The 20,310-nt window shown below is 41.7% G+C and overlaps 1 long non-coding RNA gene across 1 annotated transcript; it reads left to right on the top strand.

Moving 5' to 3' along the window:
• Positions 1–367: 367 nt before the first annotated feature.
• Positions 368–17,849, top strand: LOC110369010. The gene is made up of 4 exons (XR_004932429.1): positions 368–445; positions 526–584; positions 1,087–1,207; positions 17,706–17,849. It is a non-coding gene; the product is annotated as an uncharacterized LOC110369010 (long non-coding RNA).
• The last annotated feature ends 2,461 nt before the right edge of the window (positions 17,850–20,310 follow it).

The following is a 20,310-nucleotide window of genomic DNA, read 5'->3' as shown; positions in this document are numbered from 1 at the left end:
GAACTATTAGGGAACGTCCCCTAAAGATGGCCTGAAGTTGAGTTTAGACCATGAAAATGCAACATTCATGAAGCTATCAGGAATCATTTGCTACAGGGTCCCTGGTGGTTTACGTCAGTATTTACACTTTGTTTCTTTTTTGGAGGTTAGGGGACATTTCCCAGATTTGAAGGTTAGTGTTTAAATCAACACCTTTCTGAAAACATCAATAAACCTTACCTAAAGGTTCCCTGTAGGTGGAATCTTAAAATGTTTACTGAAGGTAAGTTCAGATATTAACTCTGTTATCGTTTTATAGGCATGTGAGACAACTACTGTTTATTTAATTTTGTTTTAAAGCGGCGTAGCTGTAACTTCCGCCAGCAGAGGGCGCACTAACCTGGTCAACAACTACTTCCTCTAAGCTCACCTGCGTGGTTCACGTGACTCAGAGTGGAAATGCTAGGTAACAACGCTTATCAGGGATCCTTAAAACACTAAATAACCCATCCTATCCATTTATAATAAGCTGTTATCTTCGTGTAGTTTAACCCTGAGAAGGACCAGGAGTGTTTCCACCGGGTTAAATGTATTTGAAAGCTCAGGTGAGTTGATCCGTATAGCATTTGCTAACTGTTAGCCTGTTTTGGTCTGGGATGGAAAGTCCTACATAAGGTTTTATTTGAGACAGTTCCCGTTAAAATAAATAGTCGAGGTCACAATAATTCTGTGTTATATTCTGACTCAGTTTTGTGCACTTCTTTATGTGTTTAAAATCAGATAGACACCTTATATGCTAATAGCTAATTAAGCTAATTACTGGTTTTTGCTAAGGAGACTTTTATGAACCCTTAAAAGTGCATTGCACTCAATTCAGCCAATATGTGATAAGCTGTTTGAATGTTGAAATCTTCCTTTTCATTTTACTTGCTAGATATTTATTTTAAATCCAATTTTTAAAAGATGTTCCCCTGGTTACTATTTTGAAGGTGATTAGCTGTGTTAACACATGACTGCTTATTTCATCGTGGTAACACCATGCCATTATTTATACATTCCAAAATAAATAAATCTATATTTTAAAGAACCTAATGGCATTTCTTGCAGAAGAGGAAGGCGCCTCGTGGTTCTGCTGTGTTTGCTAATGGTTTATGCTTTATCAGTTTCTCCATTGAAACTGGAAGATCCTGTGATGAGTAGCCGAGCCCACCATTGGACACTACATGAGGTATGAACACTCTTAGCTCGACACAGGGTAGGAGGAAAGACATTTTGCAATTTTATTTGTTTATTCTGAAAGTTTATTTCTTCACTAAAAAGGATTCAGGACTTTTTTTTACAAACCCCTTCTTTCTTCCATGAGTGGACTCCTGTAAAAAAAGAATGCAGCAACATTTGGACGTTCGTGGCAGCAATCGATGACCGTCCTTTCTCTGTTTGCTTTAACAATGGGTGTGAGAGGTTCACTGTGTGTTTTATTTATTTTTTTCTTTTGCCAGAAAAGAGTCTGTGGCAGCTCAAGTATTAGTCAGTGCCGCTTTGATTACCACTTCACACTGTCAAACACAGCAAATGGGTGTTCTTAAGTCTGTTGACATAATCAGTGACATCTACTGTGAAAATCCATTGGCATTGATATTTTTAGTTGAGGCATAATTTTTATGATTATGTCTTTTTTTACTGTTGACAAATGAAATCTGTTTTCTGTGAATAGAGTCCTCTCTTTGCAGGCTGTGTCAGTACATGTTTCTGTGTGCGTGTTGCTGTTGAATTTTTACTTTTTTATTTTATCTTTTGAGGCAAGTTGGATTAAAACATGGAAATATTTCAGGTTAGCTCATGAGACGCAGAGGATGAGATGCTCCATGCAGAAACAGCTGAGGAGACTGACCCGTAGGGCTACTTATCAACCCTCGGTGGGTGGGTGGCGGGCCCTTCGAGGTCACGGCTGTTGTGTGCTTCTGCCTTCATGTTGTATCTGGAAGACATTTTGCAGAATTCACATTTAAGCATGACAAAATTGATCCATAAACTTTAATAGATGATAGTGATTTTAAAAAGAAAAGAGTCTCTATTTACATTTTAACTCAGGGACGCCCAAGTCCTATCCTCCAGAGCTACAACCCAGCAGCTTTTAATCGTATTCTTTCAACAACCTGAATCAAATGGCTTAATTTCCTCATCAGCAGTCATTCAGCTCGGCAACGGACTGGTAATGAGCCATTGGTGTTGGAGAAGGGATCCATCTAAGGCCCTGCGCACACAACGACAGTCCATTAAAAACGGGATTGTTTTTCGGTTTCCGTCAGCATGACAACGCTGGAGAGCTCTGTGGAATGGACACTGGTAGAAAAGCTAAAAACTGTGTAATTTCACTACCACACCTCTAGTTGGAGGTAATTGATTCAATTAAATTTTATTTGCATAGCAGAACCATCTCATGTTAAACGCAGCTGGTGATAGGCTTCCCCCGGACCCAGTGCAGATGGTGGGAGACAAAAGGACTGTAAGAAAAATAACATATTTAATGGGCAATGTCTCCCACCCCACGGATGGAGCTGCTGCAGATCTCTTTCAGTGACGGACTTCTGCGTCATAGGTGCTCTAAGGAGCGCCTCCGCAGGTCGTTCCTCCCGGCTGCTGTTAGACTTTATCATCTCTACTCCTCACAACAGACTCAATAAGTGTTTACATGCTAATGGCTGTGGATTCTAATCCAATCATGAGTCGTTTGCACTGTCTCCCAGACGTTAAACTACACCTGGACACGCCTTAAGCCAGGCGTACACTGTATGATTTTTTTTTTTTTTTTTTTTTTTTGCCCTTTTTGGGCCGATTCTTCAGTGATGCAAGGATCGGGCCGAGTTTCAGCTCCATCGTGCATTCTGGGTTGTGTAGTATACAGTGGGGGCAATTAGCCTCTCACCACCACCTCCCAATCAGGAATCGTATGGTTGGATGAAAATCAAACATGTTTCAAATTCGAGGGAATACAGTACAAGGGAATTCTTCTTCTTCTTCTCAGACGAAAACATAGGAGTGGAGAGAATCATGACGGCGGTCCTTGCCAAGGCGCCGTGTTTCGTTCCAGTGAGCCTCATATCTAATGGCGAGCGTTGACACTTTTTTCTTTTTTTTCTTCCACTGTTTATGTTTGACCTCCGGATAGACAAGTCTGACCAGCGCCATCTCTCTACGGGGCTGAGTCCGACGTGGTTTTTGGACGTACAGTGTGAGCAGTCAGGTCGCATCAGAGCGTCGGGCCGCACAGTAAGAACAGATATGGTGAGCTGTGAACTAAACCCCGCGGTTTCGTCGTACAGTGTTAGCTGTATCTGAGTACAACGATTAAAAACATTGTACAGTGTTAGCCCGGCTTTAGCTACTCCTAGATGCTCCTGTACTATCATGCATATTGCACATTATCTCGTATCGTTATGTAAATATGCTGCTGTTTTTCCTCTGTTTAACTTGATTATTTCATCTTTTTTACCCAAGTGGGTCATAATAACCATTATTTTTGCAATACTTACTCTGGTATTTATTTTTATTTGTATTTTGGCCTTCCTGATAAGCTCATTCCCTGTTACTTTAGATTAGCTTTTTTGTTTTTTCATTACTATAAATTGTGGGTAACTCAGTGCTTTTGCCACTGTACGACAGAATTTCCCCATTGTGGGACAATAAAGTACTATTGTGTATTCTGTCAAGGCAAGGCTCTTTACAAAGTCAATTCAATCAAATCATACCATCGCCACCATGTGCGTTAGCTTATCTAGACCAGTAGGTTTTCTCTCAGACTGGAACTTTACTGACCGCTTTACGGTGCTCTCAAACATCGAGACATTTAAAATAAACCAATGTGCATAGCCTGGTGGGGGTGGCGAGTAAAGCCTGTCAATGGCTTTGCAGCAATCCCTCACACTGAGCATGCATGTAGTGACGCTGAAATTCGACATGTGTCCAAACGCTCTTTCCTTAATATCTGCGTGCAGTCATACTGCGTATGTGCCAGGGCTCTCCCATACAGGCAGGTCCAGTTTTTCTTGTCTACACGACAACGGACACCGGGATGTTTTCAGATCGTACGGCTTTCAAAGCAAACATGCGTCGTTGCGGCGGAGAGGAACATTAGAAACACAACAAAATGTTTCTGTTTTTAACTAAAAACCATTGTCGTGGGCACAGAGTGTAAAAGTTGCAGGATAATGGCTCTCTAGGACAGGTCTTGGCCATCCCTGTTTTTTGGTGTTAAATAATGTATTATTATTTTTTGTTTTGTTTAGTTGCACTCTGACTGAATTGATTACTATTGCGGTTTATATCCAGTTCATACTTTGTTTAATTTTGTAAGTATGTGCATAACAACATGCTGGAGGTTGCAGTTTATATGAGTAATTCATATTTAAAGTAAAATTATTTTAATATTGATGGATGCAAAAAAGTTAACTTTTGTTGCATTTTTAAGGACTAAAATGTTCTTCTTTCCAGTAACACCCACAAGGCCTGCTCTGCAGGAGTCTGTACATTTCTGAATCCGCTGATGATAAACTTGTTGTGAAGAAGCAATTCCAGCCTCCCAGACTTTATTAGGATACAATAGAATTGGAAATATCCTTTATTATCCCACAATGGGCAAATTCAGATGTACCAGCAGCAAAGAGGCAATGGTAAAAACATAAAAACAAAGCATAAAAGACTGTACAGTAAGGGCAAGTTGATAACAAAAGAGAATAATGTACAATTCTTAAAGATGGCATACTTGGATTGAAAGAAATATCAGTTGGATAATTTAAAAAATGTACTAAATGTGCATGTGTTTGTTTGCTGAAAAAACATTACAGGAGGAAGGTGGAATCAAACCCCCAACTTTTCGCACTGCCAGATGATTTATTATTATTTTGAGTCCATATTCAACCAGAAAATGTCCAACTTACTCATCTTTTCATAACGGCAGCTCAAACCTGTACTTTATGTGCTTCTTGCTGCCGTCAGAGTTGATCTTTGTGCCTGTTTGGGATCCAGCCACAGGCCCGTCGATCCGGTCCGTCTAGAGTTCAAGGCTTCCTTACCTTGGCCGTGTCTCTGAGCACTAAACATCTTGTACTTCTCCAGCTAGGTTGCACTTGTGCAATATGGCAGAACTGGAGGAGAGCAGTTTTCTGGTAGATTCACATTTGATTTGGCACTTATTCTGTTTGTATTATTTTTCAACACTTTCCTTGAGTATTTTGCTAAAAAAAAAAAAAAGCCATTGATGGTTCTGTGATCCTGCCCCCAAAATCTTGGCACTTCCGAGGGTGATTTATCCCTGCGAAGGACTTTGCACAGTTTTAGACTTCTCAAAGTGAAATTTCCCTTCTTGGCTCGTCTTACTTGAGGAATAGTCGCCTCCTGATAGTTATCTTCACCTCGATATCAGCTCTTGATCTACTTGGGTCACACTTCTCTCATGATACAAACACACATAACCTCTTATGCTGAAATCCAACAAGCATTCAGGCTTATTACTCTTGGAGATGGGAAATATAAAAAACAAGGATATGTTGAAAATGCTCACTTGCCTTGTGATGGTGCACAACACTAAATTAAGGTGTTGATAGTTTAATATAAACAAATCTCTAATCATATAATCTAATCTGCTCTAATCATGCAATTTATCAGATTTGGTGAAGCAATATCTGAGATTAGGTAAGGGTATACATTATTATCTTTAAAGCTGTTCCCTTTCAGCTGTGTGCCGGCTTGTACCGCACCATAGTCACGTTTTCAGGTGTGAAGGAGAAATGTTGTTTTGTTGCAGGAGCTCGGAGACCTAACCAACCAGTAATCTATGGAGGTATTAAAGAGCGCTCCGTGGCAAGCCCAGTCTGCCTTTAATTCGCCGCAATGGTCAATGAGCGCTTGTGATGAAGACTCTTCCTCATAAATATGACATTTTGGGGGCATTCAGATAGAAGTAATCTCTTGGTACTGGACCAATGTGTGCTTCTGTGCTTGTTTGTCTCTCTTCGTTGTGTCTCTGCTTTGTCTTCTGTAACCCCCAGTCAGTCAAGGCAGATGACCGTTCATACTGAGCCTGGTTCTGCCGGAGGTTTTTCCTTCCCGCTAATGGGTGGTTTTTCTTTCCACTGTCGCTTCATGCTTGCTCAGTATGAGGGATTGCTGCAAAGCCATGGACAATGCAGACGACTCTCCCTGTGGCTCTACGCTTCTCCAGGAGTGAATGCTGCTTGTCGGGACTTTGAAGCAATCAACTGGTTCCCTTTATAGAGGAAATTTTTGACCAATCTGTATAATATGATTGATTTTGACTTTGTAAAGTGCCTCGAGATGACATGATGACATGAATTGGCGCTATATAAATAAAATTGAACTGAATTGAATTGGTCAGATACACGTTGTTACCTTGACGTGCGGCATCAGCGCTCATTTTTCTCCCATCAGCTTTGTCAAAAAAATTACCTCCTTTATGTTATCATGCAGTTGTTGTGTAAGTCTCACTTTTTTTCCACATGATCAGCCCGTGTTTTCTCAGTGAGGGTCGATATTCTAAAGACACCCCCTCTAACGCTACTTAAACCCAAGAAGCCCCTCTGTAGCTGTTATTTGACCCTAAATTGCTGTAGCGCATGGTTGTGTCAACAGACACACTGTTTTGATCAGGGGAGGAACAAAATTACAGGCTAAACTGATTATTGTGGATAAATATCGGGGTACATTTGAAAAGCATGATTATGGATTTATTAAGTGATCTGTGTGATCAGACATAGGGAACATAAGAAAAAAAAAAAGTTTCTTATGTAATAAACCTTACAGCTGCCACAGTTGTCTCTGTGGTCTGGCTGTTGACTCCAAGCAGGAGCTCTCCATCAGAACTGTGGCATTTAATCTAACTGGAGCTTTGGGTTGTTTCTTCCCATGAATCTGCGGATGTTTAACAGCCCTTGGGCAAAAATACTTATTTTTTTTTTTGGTGGTGGTGGTGGTGGAGGAGAAACCCGTTCTTGTGTTTACCTTTAATGGCGCAGGCGTTTCTTACATAGATAATTTTGACACCAGAGGTGCACACTACAGGCAATGGCAGCCACATCTCCAGCTGACATATTCCCTTTAGAAGGCCCTTCTTGTCAAGAAAACAATCAATTATCTGTCTAAAGCATTAGAGTGCAGTAGCTGGTGCTTTATCATCATTGATTGTGACTGAAAAGGCTCTTTTTGTGTCAGAAAGGGGAGTTTTTGAAATTGCTTACTCACTTTGAAAAGGGTTGAAGTTTTCTGGCTGTAAAAAGGACCTTTTGATATGGTTTTCACGCAGTCAGGAGTTGACCGTTTTGTTATGTCAAGGTAAATCCAGTCGAGCTCTCTTAAGCAGAGAGTTACCTAACAAAGTTTTAATGGTGTGAACACTGACTTAGAGCGGCCAGCGATAATATTGACAACCAAATCAGCCAGGAAGCTGCATAAACCGGATCTTTTAAGGAAACAGAATTCATGCTGGATGTGTTTATAGTTTTTGATCGCGGCCATGTGGCCTAGGAGAGGCTGGTGATGTATGGGTGGTGGTGGTGGGGATTAGTTGGGGAGCAAAAGCGTGAGGGATGAAGAGAAAAGGAGATATGACAGAAAATCGCTACCAGTCAGTCCCTCGCCTGCCTCTGCTGAGGCTTGAAGCAAACCCCGTCAGCTCTCGGGGCTTTTTGGTCCTGCTCGGTACAGATTCCCAAAGTTTTTGTCCGTTCGTGTTTGTTTTCTCACTTTGAGCACCTTCCTGCTCTGATTTCATCCATCACTCGTCAGCTACGTGCGCGGATCTGTGAGCCAATGTCAAACCCGGCCATTATCACCCATTTCCCTCGCAGCTTTCAGCTGTAACTTAAAAAAAAAAAAATCTAATTTCCCCTTTCTATATTTTATGTCCCCTTTATTTATGTAGCCCCCCCTCCTTCTCTTCTCTCAACCCCGATGCTCTGAATTCCCATTTTCCTTTGCCATGCATTCCTGTCGAGCCCTAACAGGCGACCGTATGAATTAAACATCTGAGGCAGTGCACACGCAGAGCCCCTTTTGGAGTGTCAGGATGAGCACTGGTTTGTGGATGGGGGGGGGGGGGGGCTCTGGCCACACACCGTGAGTGTTTGTCTTTGTGCGTGTGTACGTGGTTCTCAGCACTTGACACCGAGCAGCGGGAGTCATCACATCTCCTTATCGTTCAAAGGCAGGAGAAGCCTCTGACAAGCCAAGTTTCTGGATCTCTGCTCTCTTTACGCTTCTTCATGTCTTGCTCTCGCTCATCATCTTTGATTTTGCTCTACATTCTGTTTTCGCTCTGTTGTTTGTGTTTGATGATTTTTTTTTTTTTTATTATTTTTTTTTTGCGTTTCATCTTTCTTCTGATCCCTTTCTCCCTGATCGGGTCAATACAGCTGGTGTGGAAACCTTTCACGGCGATTGATCTTGCCTGATGTGCTGAGGGCGTGCTGCTTCTATCTGTGTCTCTGTGTGCTTCATTATCTGTGTATCTGAAAGCAAAAAAAAAACAAAAAAAAAAACATGAGGATGAACATGTCTATGAGACCGTGCACCACAGGAGTCTCTCTGCCTGGTAAACGGGTCAGGGCTCCTTATCAGACATTGCTGTGTGTTGATTCAGTTAGGATCGAGCTAACATCATTCAGTCTTCGCTCTCTACCCCCTCCCTGGCTATGCTCTCATTTCAGACATTTCATCTGTTTTTATCTCTCCATGTTTGCCATGACCAGGATCAAGGACCGAGGAGGTTAATGTGCACTTTTACTCTGCAACACATCAGCGTTTAAAGGTTTTTCTGCGATAAATGATAAGCTATCAGCAAATGTAAAGATGATTTGTGGGCATTGTTGGATGTGGAGTTTCTAATCTTCTTCCTCGGGGAATTGGGTTTGGCCTGTTTGCTGGCCAGAAGTGCTCATTGATAGCTGGGTCATTAAAGCTGGTATTGGTACCTTTTTCGTGACTCGCCCCTCAGGACTTTGGTTTCCAAATTAAATGCAAACATTGTTTTCATCTAATAAGAGGTCTTTGGACACCCATACAACAGTTCATTTTTGTCCTTAGCCCAGATAAGGTGTTTTGAGTTCAGCCGTGGCTTAACCCAAGGAATGTCCTAGATGCGTCTGTTCTGGGCGGCTATTGAACCACCGACTCCAGCTGCAGTCCACGTCTTGGGAATCTGCCCCGAACTCAAAAGCTTGCTGCTACCTTCAGTTTTCAACCTCATTGGGTTCAACGGTGTCAACAACCTCACAGGTGAACAACTGTTTTATTTTGTTATGGTATAAATGGGATATGAATGCTAAATCAATTGAATTATGTAGCGCTTTTCCAGTCATACTGACCACTCAAAGCACTTTACCCTAGGGCTGGACGATAATTCAATAACAATATATATCGATCGATAGACGTGTGGCGCGATAGGAAAAAATAGGGTTGATAAAAGTTCAATAGAGTTTTCCTTCCTTCCTTTCAGCCTATCATATTAATTGATGCTGCAGTCACTACTTCCTCTCAACCAATCGTAATTACGGAACCAGGCACGCCGTCACAAAGCGCCGCCCTTTCAAACCACAACACAGAGCACGTGAATATGTCACAGCAAGTAGCAGCGGAGGAAACGGTCCCAAAACGGGGTTTTACTAGTTCGCCAGTCTGACAGAAATAAACCAGTGATTTGTAAAACTTGCAAGAAACCGGTAAAAAAGTCTGGTAACACAACCAACTTGTTTCATCACGTAAGCCGCTCACACCCGCTGCAGCACGATCTGTGTCAGCCCCGCTGCCGCTCCATGTCATCTTCTTAGGAATCTTACGGAGCTTCTTCCAAAACAAAGCAGGTATAGCAGCTAAACTGGGCTCCCTTCTTTGTGATAAAATGGTATTGGTATATTTATTTTGCTAATTTTACTGGTCACTTTAGTTTATTCTTTGTCAGTATTTAATAACATAACTCAGGTCTCTTAAGTTATTTTTCTTTTAAAAAATTCTGTTATAGTTAAAAAAGTTAGTTAAATAAAGATTTAATTGGAATTCTGTGTTTGTGTTCTTAATTAAAATTAAATCATTTAGCAATATCATAAAATGTCCAGGCAGAGCTGCACATAAAATATGGTTTTTAAGTATTTTCAATAATTATCGATATCGATCAATATGCATTTTTTTTTAATCGATAAACTTTTTTTCTATATCGTCCAGCCCTACTTTACACTAGATTCTCCCAATCGCAGCCACTAACGCACACACATTCATACGTTCATGCAAGACAACTTACTCAACCAATCAAGCCACAGTCGTCCATACATACAATAACATTTCTGTCTGTCCAAAATTTAGTTCTGAGGAACAGAATTTAGTTTTTTGGCACGATATATCTACCTTGATATCAGTATCGGCCAACGTCGATACATTTTTAACATCTGTATCGGTCCAATAAGTAAAAATGGGCCGACATTGGTTATATCAATGTTGTTTGCCTCTTGCATCCCTTTGTGCACTGCCTGTTCTAAATTTAGCAATCTGACGTCATTTGAGGAATGCCCCATAAAAGTGTAACTGGATTAGAATTGCTCCACATGATCAGATTGTTTAAATGTTTTCCTCTCTGGAAATACAGTGTACCCGTCTGACACGTGTAGCGTCTCTTGAGATGCAGTTTGTTTTAGACTGATTAATAGCCTCAATATAAACCTCAAAAACAGTCAATAATAAACCTCACAGCCTATTACAATCATTCATTGCGTCTTCAGTCTGTATATTTAAGCAGCCAAAGCTTCAGGTCTGCAGGGAAGGGCTTTGAGGGCGCTGAGCCGTGGACATACTGCCGTCCTGCTGTCCCTGACCCCTGAGGGCCACACAGAAACAGCAGATGCCTCCTTTTCCCAGCACCTCTCACAGCTGCATGTGCAGCAGTGTGACATGAAGGAGAAGTCAGGGTTACCGCCGTTTATGCTTGTTGTGTGACAGGCGGCGTCGGGTATAACTGAGGGGAAAACTAGACGGTGCAATGTGGTAAACGTTTCTTCCCCGGAGGTATACGTTCCAGAGTGAGACCGGGTATGGTTTCCTTGTTTTGATTTTTTTTTTAAGGTTATAGATGCATCCGCGCAACTGTCCTCCACAGGTGGGCTGTAAAAATGAATGTTCACCCTCTATGGAACGTGACTGACCCCCCCCCCTGCTGGGGAGCCAGAACCTGGAGGCCCGCAGCCGGCAGGCGCCACTGAGGATGGAGGGCTGCTGTGAGCGCGCTCATTAAACCAACGCTGGGCTCGACCTTAATGATATCCGCCGGCACGGCTCCATTCTCCACTCTTTACTCCTTGCCCCAGCTCCTATCTTTCACGCTTTTACCCTTCACCTCCCCTCCAGCCGTCCTCCCGCTCGGCCCGGCTCGCCCCCTCTGCTCTCCCTCTCTCTTTTAGGGTGAGTAAGTCAAACCCATTTGGTGGCGGTGCGAAGAGAGAGAGAGAGAGAGAGAGGCACTGTCACCCTCGCCTTTTTAATGAGCAGCAGCTCTGCGTGCCGTCAGCTCTGACGGAGACAAAATGGCCGACACATTTCTCACTTCTGCGCCTTTGTGAGCTGCTGGCTTGACAGAATGTAGAGGATAATAATAAAAAGAGAAAAAACAATGAAGGAATGATGTAACAAGCTGCCTTTGGTGAGAAACAGCGCTGTTCTGTGCTGGTGCACAGGACGGGAACGGCGAAGCGTGCAGCGGCGCTGGTATCCTGAGGCGTTTAAAGTGACGGCCTGTCTGATGGCATCTGTACTTTTCATCCACAGTCTGTACCAGTCGATATTCATTTAAACCTCTCTTACTCTGCGTTACCACACCTGTGCTGGAAACACTTCTCTCTTTTTTTTTTTTTTTCCTGTATGTCGGTAAATTATTAACAGAAACATCCTGACACTAGAATCATTCTTTGAACACGTTTACATTCTTAAACGTCCCTGATTATATTCATACAACCAATCAGTAGAAAAAAACTAGACTTAATAAAACCCAAATTAATCTTTGTTGTGCAGTTAGTTTCTATTCTCGCAGAAGATTCACAAGTATCACAACATTTGTATAATTCATGACTGCTGCAGGCAGTAGACGAGGGGAACAAACAGAAGCACTCCTACCTTGTTGTGCAACCTTGTATGTGGGTTCTGGTAAACCATAGATCTGTTGGGAAAAATAAAGTTCTCTGGCAATCAGTTTTAAAGCCTTATGCAATCATTATCTGCATGTTTATCCAGTTTTTTTCTCAGTATTCACTTCTTTTATGTTGTGGTCTGACTGCAATACATTTACATTTTTTTTTTTTTTTTGTAGTCCAGAAAACAAAACCTTTGGAAAGATGATTTTGCTTTTATTGTCTGCACATTATTAGAAGGAGGAGGCAAAGGCTGAGGGTAAACATTTATAATTTTTAGAAGAATGAAATCCTGCACAGTTCAAGTTGTTTTCCCAGCAGTAATGGGGGTAAAAAAAATAAGCCCCCCCCCCCCCACCACCACCACCACCAAACAAAACTTAATTAAAAAGACTTAAACAAAACAGTGTTGCCATCTGTCTAAACAGTGTAATTGAAAGTGGAAGGTGAACAGATGTCTGCACGAAGATGCTTATTTGTCTAACAGCGTCAGGGTGTCTCCAGATGGACTCTCAACATCTTTATTTAGGCTAAATTAGGAGAGGACGTATGAGCTGAAGGAGGCCGGAGACTTTTGACGTGTCCTTCTGGCCTAAATCCAGAGGAGGTTGGAGAACGGTGCATCTGCTGATTTTCAACCTCCAACCAACAAACATTGGATTTGTTCATTCACTAAGCTCTGTTTCCTCTCTTTTTATCCAGTTTTCTCTCTTTTTCCTCACGTTCCGTAGTACACATAGCTATAGAGATTGTAGTAATATTTTTTGGTTGAGCATATTTTGGACTGCTCTCTCCACGTCAGGAGCATGTCTCTGACTAAGCCATAAGGGAGGACTCTTGACCCAGTCGTGAAACACTTTAATAACACTCTGCTTACCTAAAGGTATAGCGGTCGGTCTTCTGTCGGCTTCCAGTTCCATCGGGATCACCTTATCTTCTGGTTGTCCCACATGCCAACTTGCCAATCATTGTGACACGTTCTCCTAACGTCAACGTGCGTTCTCATTCCTAGCTAGTTCCCTGTTGCTGCGCATGCACACTTGTAGTGTTTACGTATCCATTTTAGCCGCTGATTATAGCTCCGCTCCTGTCATCGTATACAATGGCTGAGAGTCGCATGAAGCAAGTTTATGAGAAGAACAGAGGAAAGAAATAAAACTGGAGTGGATTTGGGATTGACTATGAAAAATCGTCCGCTATACCTGTAAAGCAGCGGTTCCAAAACTTTTTTTTAGCCGCGCACACCCTTCTGTGTCCCAACCGGGTTGACGCAACCCCAATCTTCAGAAGAAAAAAAAGCAACAAGCTTTTTTTTCTAACCATATTAAAGCCGCATAAGAAAAAGAAGGGGGAAAAAAAAAGAAAATTGCAGTTACAATAACACAACCATCATAACAAAGGTTATGGAAATAAAATTTGATCATTTGAATTACATTGTGATAGAGTTACACACAACATTCACAACAGGATCCTGAGGATTTTCAGGTGGCTCAGCCTAACCTGATGAGCCAGATGAATTTTGTTCCGCTTAGCTCCGCCTAGCTTCACTCACATACATCTGGGACATCTCCCATAGAGAGTGATTTCTTTAACCAATTTTATTGTCCAGCCAATCAGGACGCAGGGCTGGAGTTTCACAGATGTGATGTAGTGGAGAAGCGACCGTGAAAAAAAACAATGGCGGCTCGCATCGAGGAAGCAAGCGTTAACATTGATGCTGCTATTTCTTCCGTGTTGTCCAATCTACCTGATATTGTTTCATTAAAAGAACATCAGAGAACGGCTCTGAAGGCTTTTGTTGGTGGAAACCATGTTTTCGCCCTTCTCCCAACCGGATTTGGCAAGTTTTGTTTTTTCCTGCGTCGCTCTCATCAGCGTCACGGGTTAGCTTCGGTGTGAGTGGTTGAAATAGCACGTCAATAAAGATGACAGACAAGTGGCTTATCCAATCATATGCAAGGATTTTTGATAAGGCCCAGCCTTCTGAAACGCCATTTCTATGGATCTGTTCCAGATGAATGAGTGGAGCTAGGCGGAGCGAAATTCATATGGCTAGGGTCAGGTTAGGCTCAGCCTGGAGCAAGAGACAGAAAGAGACGCTTAGATCGGTCACACCTACACAGACAACCTGACACGTCTCTGAAACGGCCATCCAGGTGGATTCACGGACTAAACTGATAACCTACCTGTGTGCATCTTCTTACTTTGTTTATTTCATGTACCAACTTCTAAATCTGAGTCTGACTCAAAATTTATGTCGCAAAATATAAATACGAACAAGTTTAATTTGATTTGTGTGTGTGAGAGACAGCGAGAGAGAGGGAGAGGATAAGGATATTTGATAGTAATGTTGACCTGTTCTGATTTTCTCATAATTGGTGTGTTTAAAATAAAGCAAGCAACTAAACACGCAGGCTATTTACAGTTGGACTAGCAAGGCCACACATCTCACCATGTAAAAGAAACAATAGATCAAACCTTTCAGGAATGGCAGGAACCGCCGTCAGGTTTGATTCCAGTTAGCCCTGGACAGAAACCTGAGGCTCCTCCGCAGTACAGGCTTGCAAAATGGCCAAAGAGTTCAAACACAAGGCCTTTCCCAATAAATCTAATTTCAATCGGGGCCACAGATGGCGCTGGCAGAATTTGGCCGAATAACATTATGAACTCTTGGACCCAATCTGCTTTGGGTCAACATTGGCAGCTGGTGGTCGTGGCTTAATGTTTTCTAAACTCTTCTTCAAAATGCTTCTTTGAATCTGAGTAATCTGGCACTTTCTACTTCCTGAAATGCCCATGTTTAGTGTAATGCTGTATCCTGGATAGTAAAATTTAAATGATGATCATCGGTTCAGAAGAACTGTTTTGATTTATGATTGCTGGAGCAGCGGAGCATTGCATAGTAGGGCTGGACGACATAGAAAAAAATCATATTGATAAAAAGGAAATCATATTGATCAATATTCATAATTTTCAAAAACAATTCTAAACATATTGTGGGCAGCTTTGGCTATTTTCTGCTGTTGCTTAATGACCTCTTTTTAAATAAAGAACTCTGAATTCAAACACATCCCTTTATTTAGCAAACTTTTTACCAAAACTGTAAGTCTTAAAAGAAGAAAAGAAGAATATGTGCTCTCTGAACTCTTTAAAGCTTGGTGAAGGAGCGTTCCTGGACGTGCGTCTGTGATTGGCATGGGAGGATGTAATTGTAGTATTAACCTGCATGATAGGCTGGAATGCAAATGGAAGGAAAACTGTTCATCTATTCAACTTTATGGTGACCCATTTTTTTTTCTATCATCGATATATGTCTATCGATTGATATAAATTGTTATTGAATTATCGTCCAGCCCTATTGCGTAGTGCGCTTTAAAGGGGGAGCCCAAGCTAATAACAGCTAGCGTTAGCTTATGTTGTCCGGGAGGTTTTAAACTTTGCTGATGCACGATGATGAGCTTTACTGACCTTTCTTTGTTGTGCTCAAACATCCATGTCATACTGTTAGCTTAGCATGTAGCACCATTACGCTCATCTAATTTCAGTCTAATTTTGACAACTTTAAGAGTAACGGCCCTTTACAACGGCATGTGCCGACGAGAACCCTGATTATAGAGGCTTATAATATCAGAGTTCTCTGTAAATAAACATTTAATACAAAAGTGATGTGGAGCTTTATAAAATAGCAAATACATTAAGATTTAGACATTTTTTCTTTGATTGGACTTTTTTTTAAAAGAAATCTGCTTTTGAACTAGAAACAGTTTGACCGCATTTTAACTCGACTCCCTTGAGATTTCTCTCGTTCAGATGCAAATCTAATGCTGTTAAGGTACTGACTGCTCTTAACGACTCCACAGAATCATAGTAGTGATGGTGCTATGTGCACCAACAGCAACAATCCACCTCGCATCCTCCCATTGAGAGGGTGGTACCAAGCACAACATGACTATAACAACTAAAAACTAAAGGATGCTTGATTTTAGGACATTAAGTGCTAGGAGATCTGATGTTTTCACTATTTGGCAAATTTTTCTCAGTGATCAAAAAGACAAAGAACTGTACAGGTTTCTTTCTTTACAGTACTTTTCCTCACATAACCTGTTAACAGTAGAGTATTATTGCCCCTTTTTAGGCTGTTGTAAAACGTATGCAGCAGGGAAGATATTTGTTGAACACTCAAATGATTTTCTGAGAAATGTTAGTACATTTAATCTGAAATTAAAACCAGCCGTCGATAACAGGCCAAGAAATCCACAAATAAAAAGGAATCAAACACAAGTCACAAGAAAGTAACAGGTACAGGTACTGTATACAGATACAGATAACCAGGGAACCAGGAGAAATCTCCCTTTCTAGTTCTCCGTTTTTAGTGCCAGCTAATATCAACCCCATACCATGGTGTATTGTACAAGAAGAATCACCTCATGAATTCTCTCTGGACTTTCACAACTTTATATTACTGATGGTCCTGGTTACAGATGTATATAAACTGAAAAAAAACCATTGCAGCCATAATCCAGAGGTGGGAAGAACATAATTTCACCATAAAGCAGCAACAAGCCCTTTCATCTCGATAGAGGGCATTGTTGTTGTTCAGCTCCTGCTCATGATTTGATGTGCAGTTTGTTTGCTTTTTGAACAAAAAAAACAACAACAAAAAAACAAGAAAAAAACTTTGGAATAAGTGACATCTTGTTGCTCTGGCCTCGACTCATGAAGGCTGCGTCAGTCCATCATCTTCAGTCTCCTTTCTGTCTGTCCAGCTTTCATTTATCTCCTTACAGTCTTTGTTTTTTTTCTGATTCTATGTTTAAAGGTTGAAAATCTGAATCTGCAAAAGTCTGGAAGTTGTGTGTGAAGCCTGTGTAATGGTTCTGAAATGGTTAAGAATTTATTGGATTTATACAGTTTGTTGTTTATGTTTTTTATTGTATTTATCTTTGGTAAATCAGGACAGCAGTCGACTGATTTATGAAGCCACTTTATGATTCTTACAAGTTAACCCTTTAATTAAAAGAATAAAATAAAACGTCACACTTTAAAATTTTCTTTATTGTAACTGATACATTGGACCGAAAAAATACAATTTCCTCATGTTTTCTGCACTTTTATTTGTATGTTGTAAATTGTATGTTCAGAAAAGTACAGACTTTGTTGAAGAGGTAGAGGTCTCAGAAATATTTGTATCAAAAATGATGCATTGGGAGTTACAGGGTTACTAGATTTTCATGCCGAAAAGCTGGACGTGTGCACAGCAGCTGGGATCCAGTTCACCTGAACTTAAACACCTTGGATAGACTGGAACTCCCCATTCTTCCTAATTCTTCTGCGTTAAATTGAGGTGAAATAATCCCAGTGAAAGGTTCATTCTTCTTATGTTTCCCTCGGTGCGAGCCGCTATACGGCCCAGCCAGTGCGGCGCTGCAGGGACCGACCGGCTTTGTTTTTCATGTGCACACAGTTTGTGCATCTGCACGAGTGCGCGTTCACTTGTGTTTCTGCCTGCGCGTGGGAGAATAAGGAACATTCCTCTTTATATCAAAGGTGCAGAGTTTTGGATTTGGCGTGCAAGGACGGGGCGAGACGCAAACCCTGCATGACGTCGCAACCACTTCCACACACGCACAACCTTGCATCATCCAAAAGCAGAAACTAAGACACCTTGGGCGCCTGATCCGGACAACGGCGGCGAGTTTTTTTCTCCAGAGCCTTCTCGATAAAAACAAAATGACAAGTATTCTCCTTATTCCAAGCACCGGCGCTGTGGAACACTCGCAGCTGATTGGCTCGGAGGAGATCTGCATAATGTGTGGGCTGAAACTGACGGTGAACAATAAGCGTTTCAATGCAAACGGGCAGTTTAAGATCTATGGCAACCAAACAGTGAATAAACAGTGACTCAAGGAACAAAAGTCAGTCTCTGTTCTTATTTCTCAGCTGCAGTTTAATGTCTTTATTGTCTTGTTGGCCCACATTCCGTCTCAAAACATCACGCTTTGGCTTTTATCTCTGAATCAGACTCATAATCTGAAGATGTGGCATTTCCATACTAAATAGAGCACTGGAATGAAAGATGACATCACTCTCTGTCCTGGCAGCGATTACTTGAATGCTCCATGGCGTTTCTGCCGCCTTAAGATGTGTTGAGCACGGGGACTGATTTATTGATTGAGGCTGTGTGTCCGTGCAGGCCTGCTCGGAGGGATGAGGAGGATTATATATCAGAAGTGTGATGTTGTTGACACTCCTGTCGCCTTTACAGCGCCGACATGCCAAGGCCTGGACGCCTGCCCGCCCTGACTGTGTCTGAATGTACCGGGGAGGGGGAAAACAGGCAAGTTTGAGAGGTCAGTGGAGGAGTTTTTGGATGTGAGATAGAGTCAGACTGTGTGAGAGTCTTTGCCATGTTTCGGGTGGGGGCAGCTGGCTGCCTCTGGCTCCAGTGTGGCCCCCTGTGGGTATCCGGCTTGGCGCAGACGCTTCCCCACCGCTACAGCTGGCATCTGCGTGCCAAAAAAAGGCAGAACTCACAAACACGCAGCTACACACAGACGCAAACAAACACATGCATGTAGATTTGGACAGCAGGCAGAAGATGGGATGTGGTGTCAGAGAGCTCAGCTGTGCGGCTTGGCACCGGTCTTAATTAGAGTTGTAGAAGTTGTACAACACTTCTTAAAGGGTCGGGTAAGCCAATCTTAACTCTATAAATATTAATATTCTTTAAATTGCTCCCACGTGTCTTTAATTCAAATCCTTATTTGAATAGGTAAGCAGCAAAAAGGATTGTTAGTAAAAACGTTTGACCTTTTGTGACCTTTTGCAAGGATAGCTAAAGAAAATCTTAGAAAAACCTTCCACTGTGCCTTTCCTCTGCGTGCTTTTGTAACTCAACAGTGTAGTACAATACAGGAGAGCAGAGCTGCAATGCATCAGGAAAGTACAGGCTGATTACATTTTTTTCCCCCTTAAATTAAAGTCGATCATCCTATGATATGCTGTTGCCACATCCAGTAAGAACGAATAATAATTATAATAATTAATAACCGAGTCAGCTTTAAGACAGATCTGTGATCATTAAGTGGCGTCGTTGTTTCTACAGCATTGCTCATGTGCAATGCTGTGTTTTGTTTTTGGCTGTTGGAGTCTTTCACTCTGCGTTACTGCAGTATTAGTCAAGGAATTGTCTAATATGAAGGATCAGACAATGCTGACAAGGAATGGGGTTCGGTTTTGTCAATCCCGCCTTAGGGTGGACTACTTAGTTGAGGTACTGGGTGCACCGGCTGCAGCCTGCTGGTTCCTGGATTCCCAGACGGTTTCAGAGTCCTGCTGTGTTTCGCTGCGGTCCTGCCTGTCGGGCAGATGCTCTTCTCTGGGGGTTACTAGTGTCTGGCCTCCCTTCTCACCACTGTAACATCTTTGCAGTTCCAGGTGACAAAAAACGAACACGCACAACAAACTAGGGATGGGTACCTTTCTCATTTGAAACGATACGGTACCTGGGAATCGATACTGGTACTTAAAGGTACCTGTTTTTTGTACTTTTGTGTGTTTATGTAGCAATAAATGTTAATTTATCAATAAAATCTCTAAAACTTTCTATTTAACATATTTATTTCTCAATATATAAACTTGTTTGGGTCTTATTAACTAATTTATGTACTTTATTACATTGTCTGAATCCGCAGCATGTAAAACTATTTCTTACCAAAGCAGTTATCAGAGGCACAGAGTGAACGAGGTTAATACGGAATTGAAGCTGGGTGTGAATATAATTCAGGGATTTGTTTCAGTGTCTGAGAAGAAAAGAAGACTATATTAAAATAATTATATTTTTCTTTGTAATTCAGGGCGGGATTCATTTGCAATGAGGGAACAGAGAGGCTCTCCCCTCTGCTCTCTCTTTGTTCTGACTACAGGCGACTTAGAGAGTGGCTTTCAGGGCAAGTCACCAATAACAGAAGAAAGTCGCTAGATTTTTCGGCAGTCGCCTTTTTGAAAAAATGTTGCTGATGGTCTGAAAAGTCGCTAAATATAGCAAGAAATTCGCTAAATTGGCAGCAGTGACCAGGTGCTTCCTCTAATTAGAAGTTTTCCTGCCGCTTGCTTTGCACTTTGCATCATAAATATTGCAGCAAGCGTAATC

The sequence above is a fragment of the Fundulus heteroclitus genome, chromosome 13, assembly GCF_011125445.2.
Source record: "Fundulus heteroclitus isolate FHET01 chromosome 13, MU-UCD_Fhet_4.1, whole genome shotgun sequence".
NCBI classification, from domain to species: domain Eukaryota; kingdom Metazoa; phylum Chordata; class Actinopteri; order Cyprinodontiformes; family Fundulidae; genus Fundulus; species Fundulus heteroclitus.
Note: the sequence above shows the minus strand (reverse complement) of the source record. Positions and strands in the feature narration are given on the sequence as shown.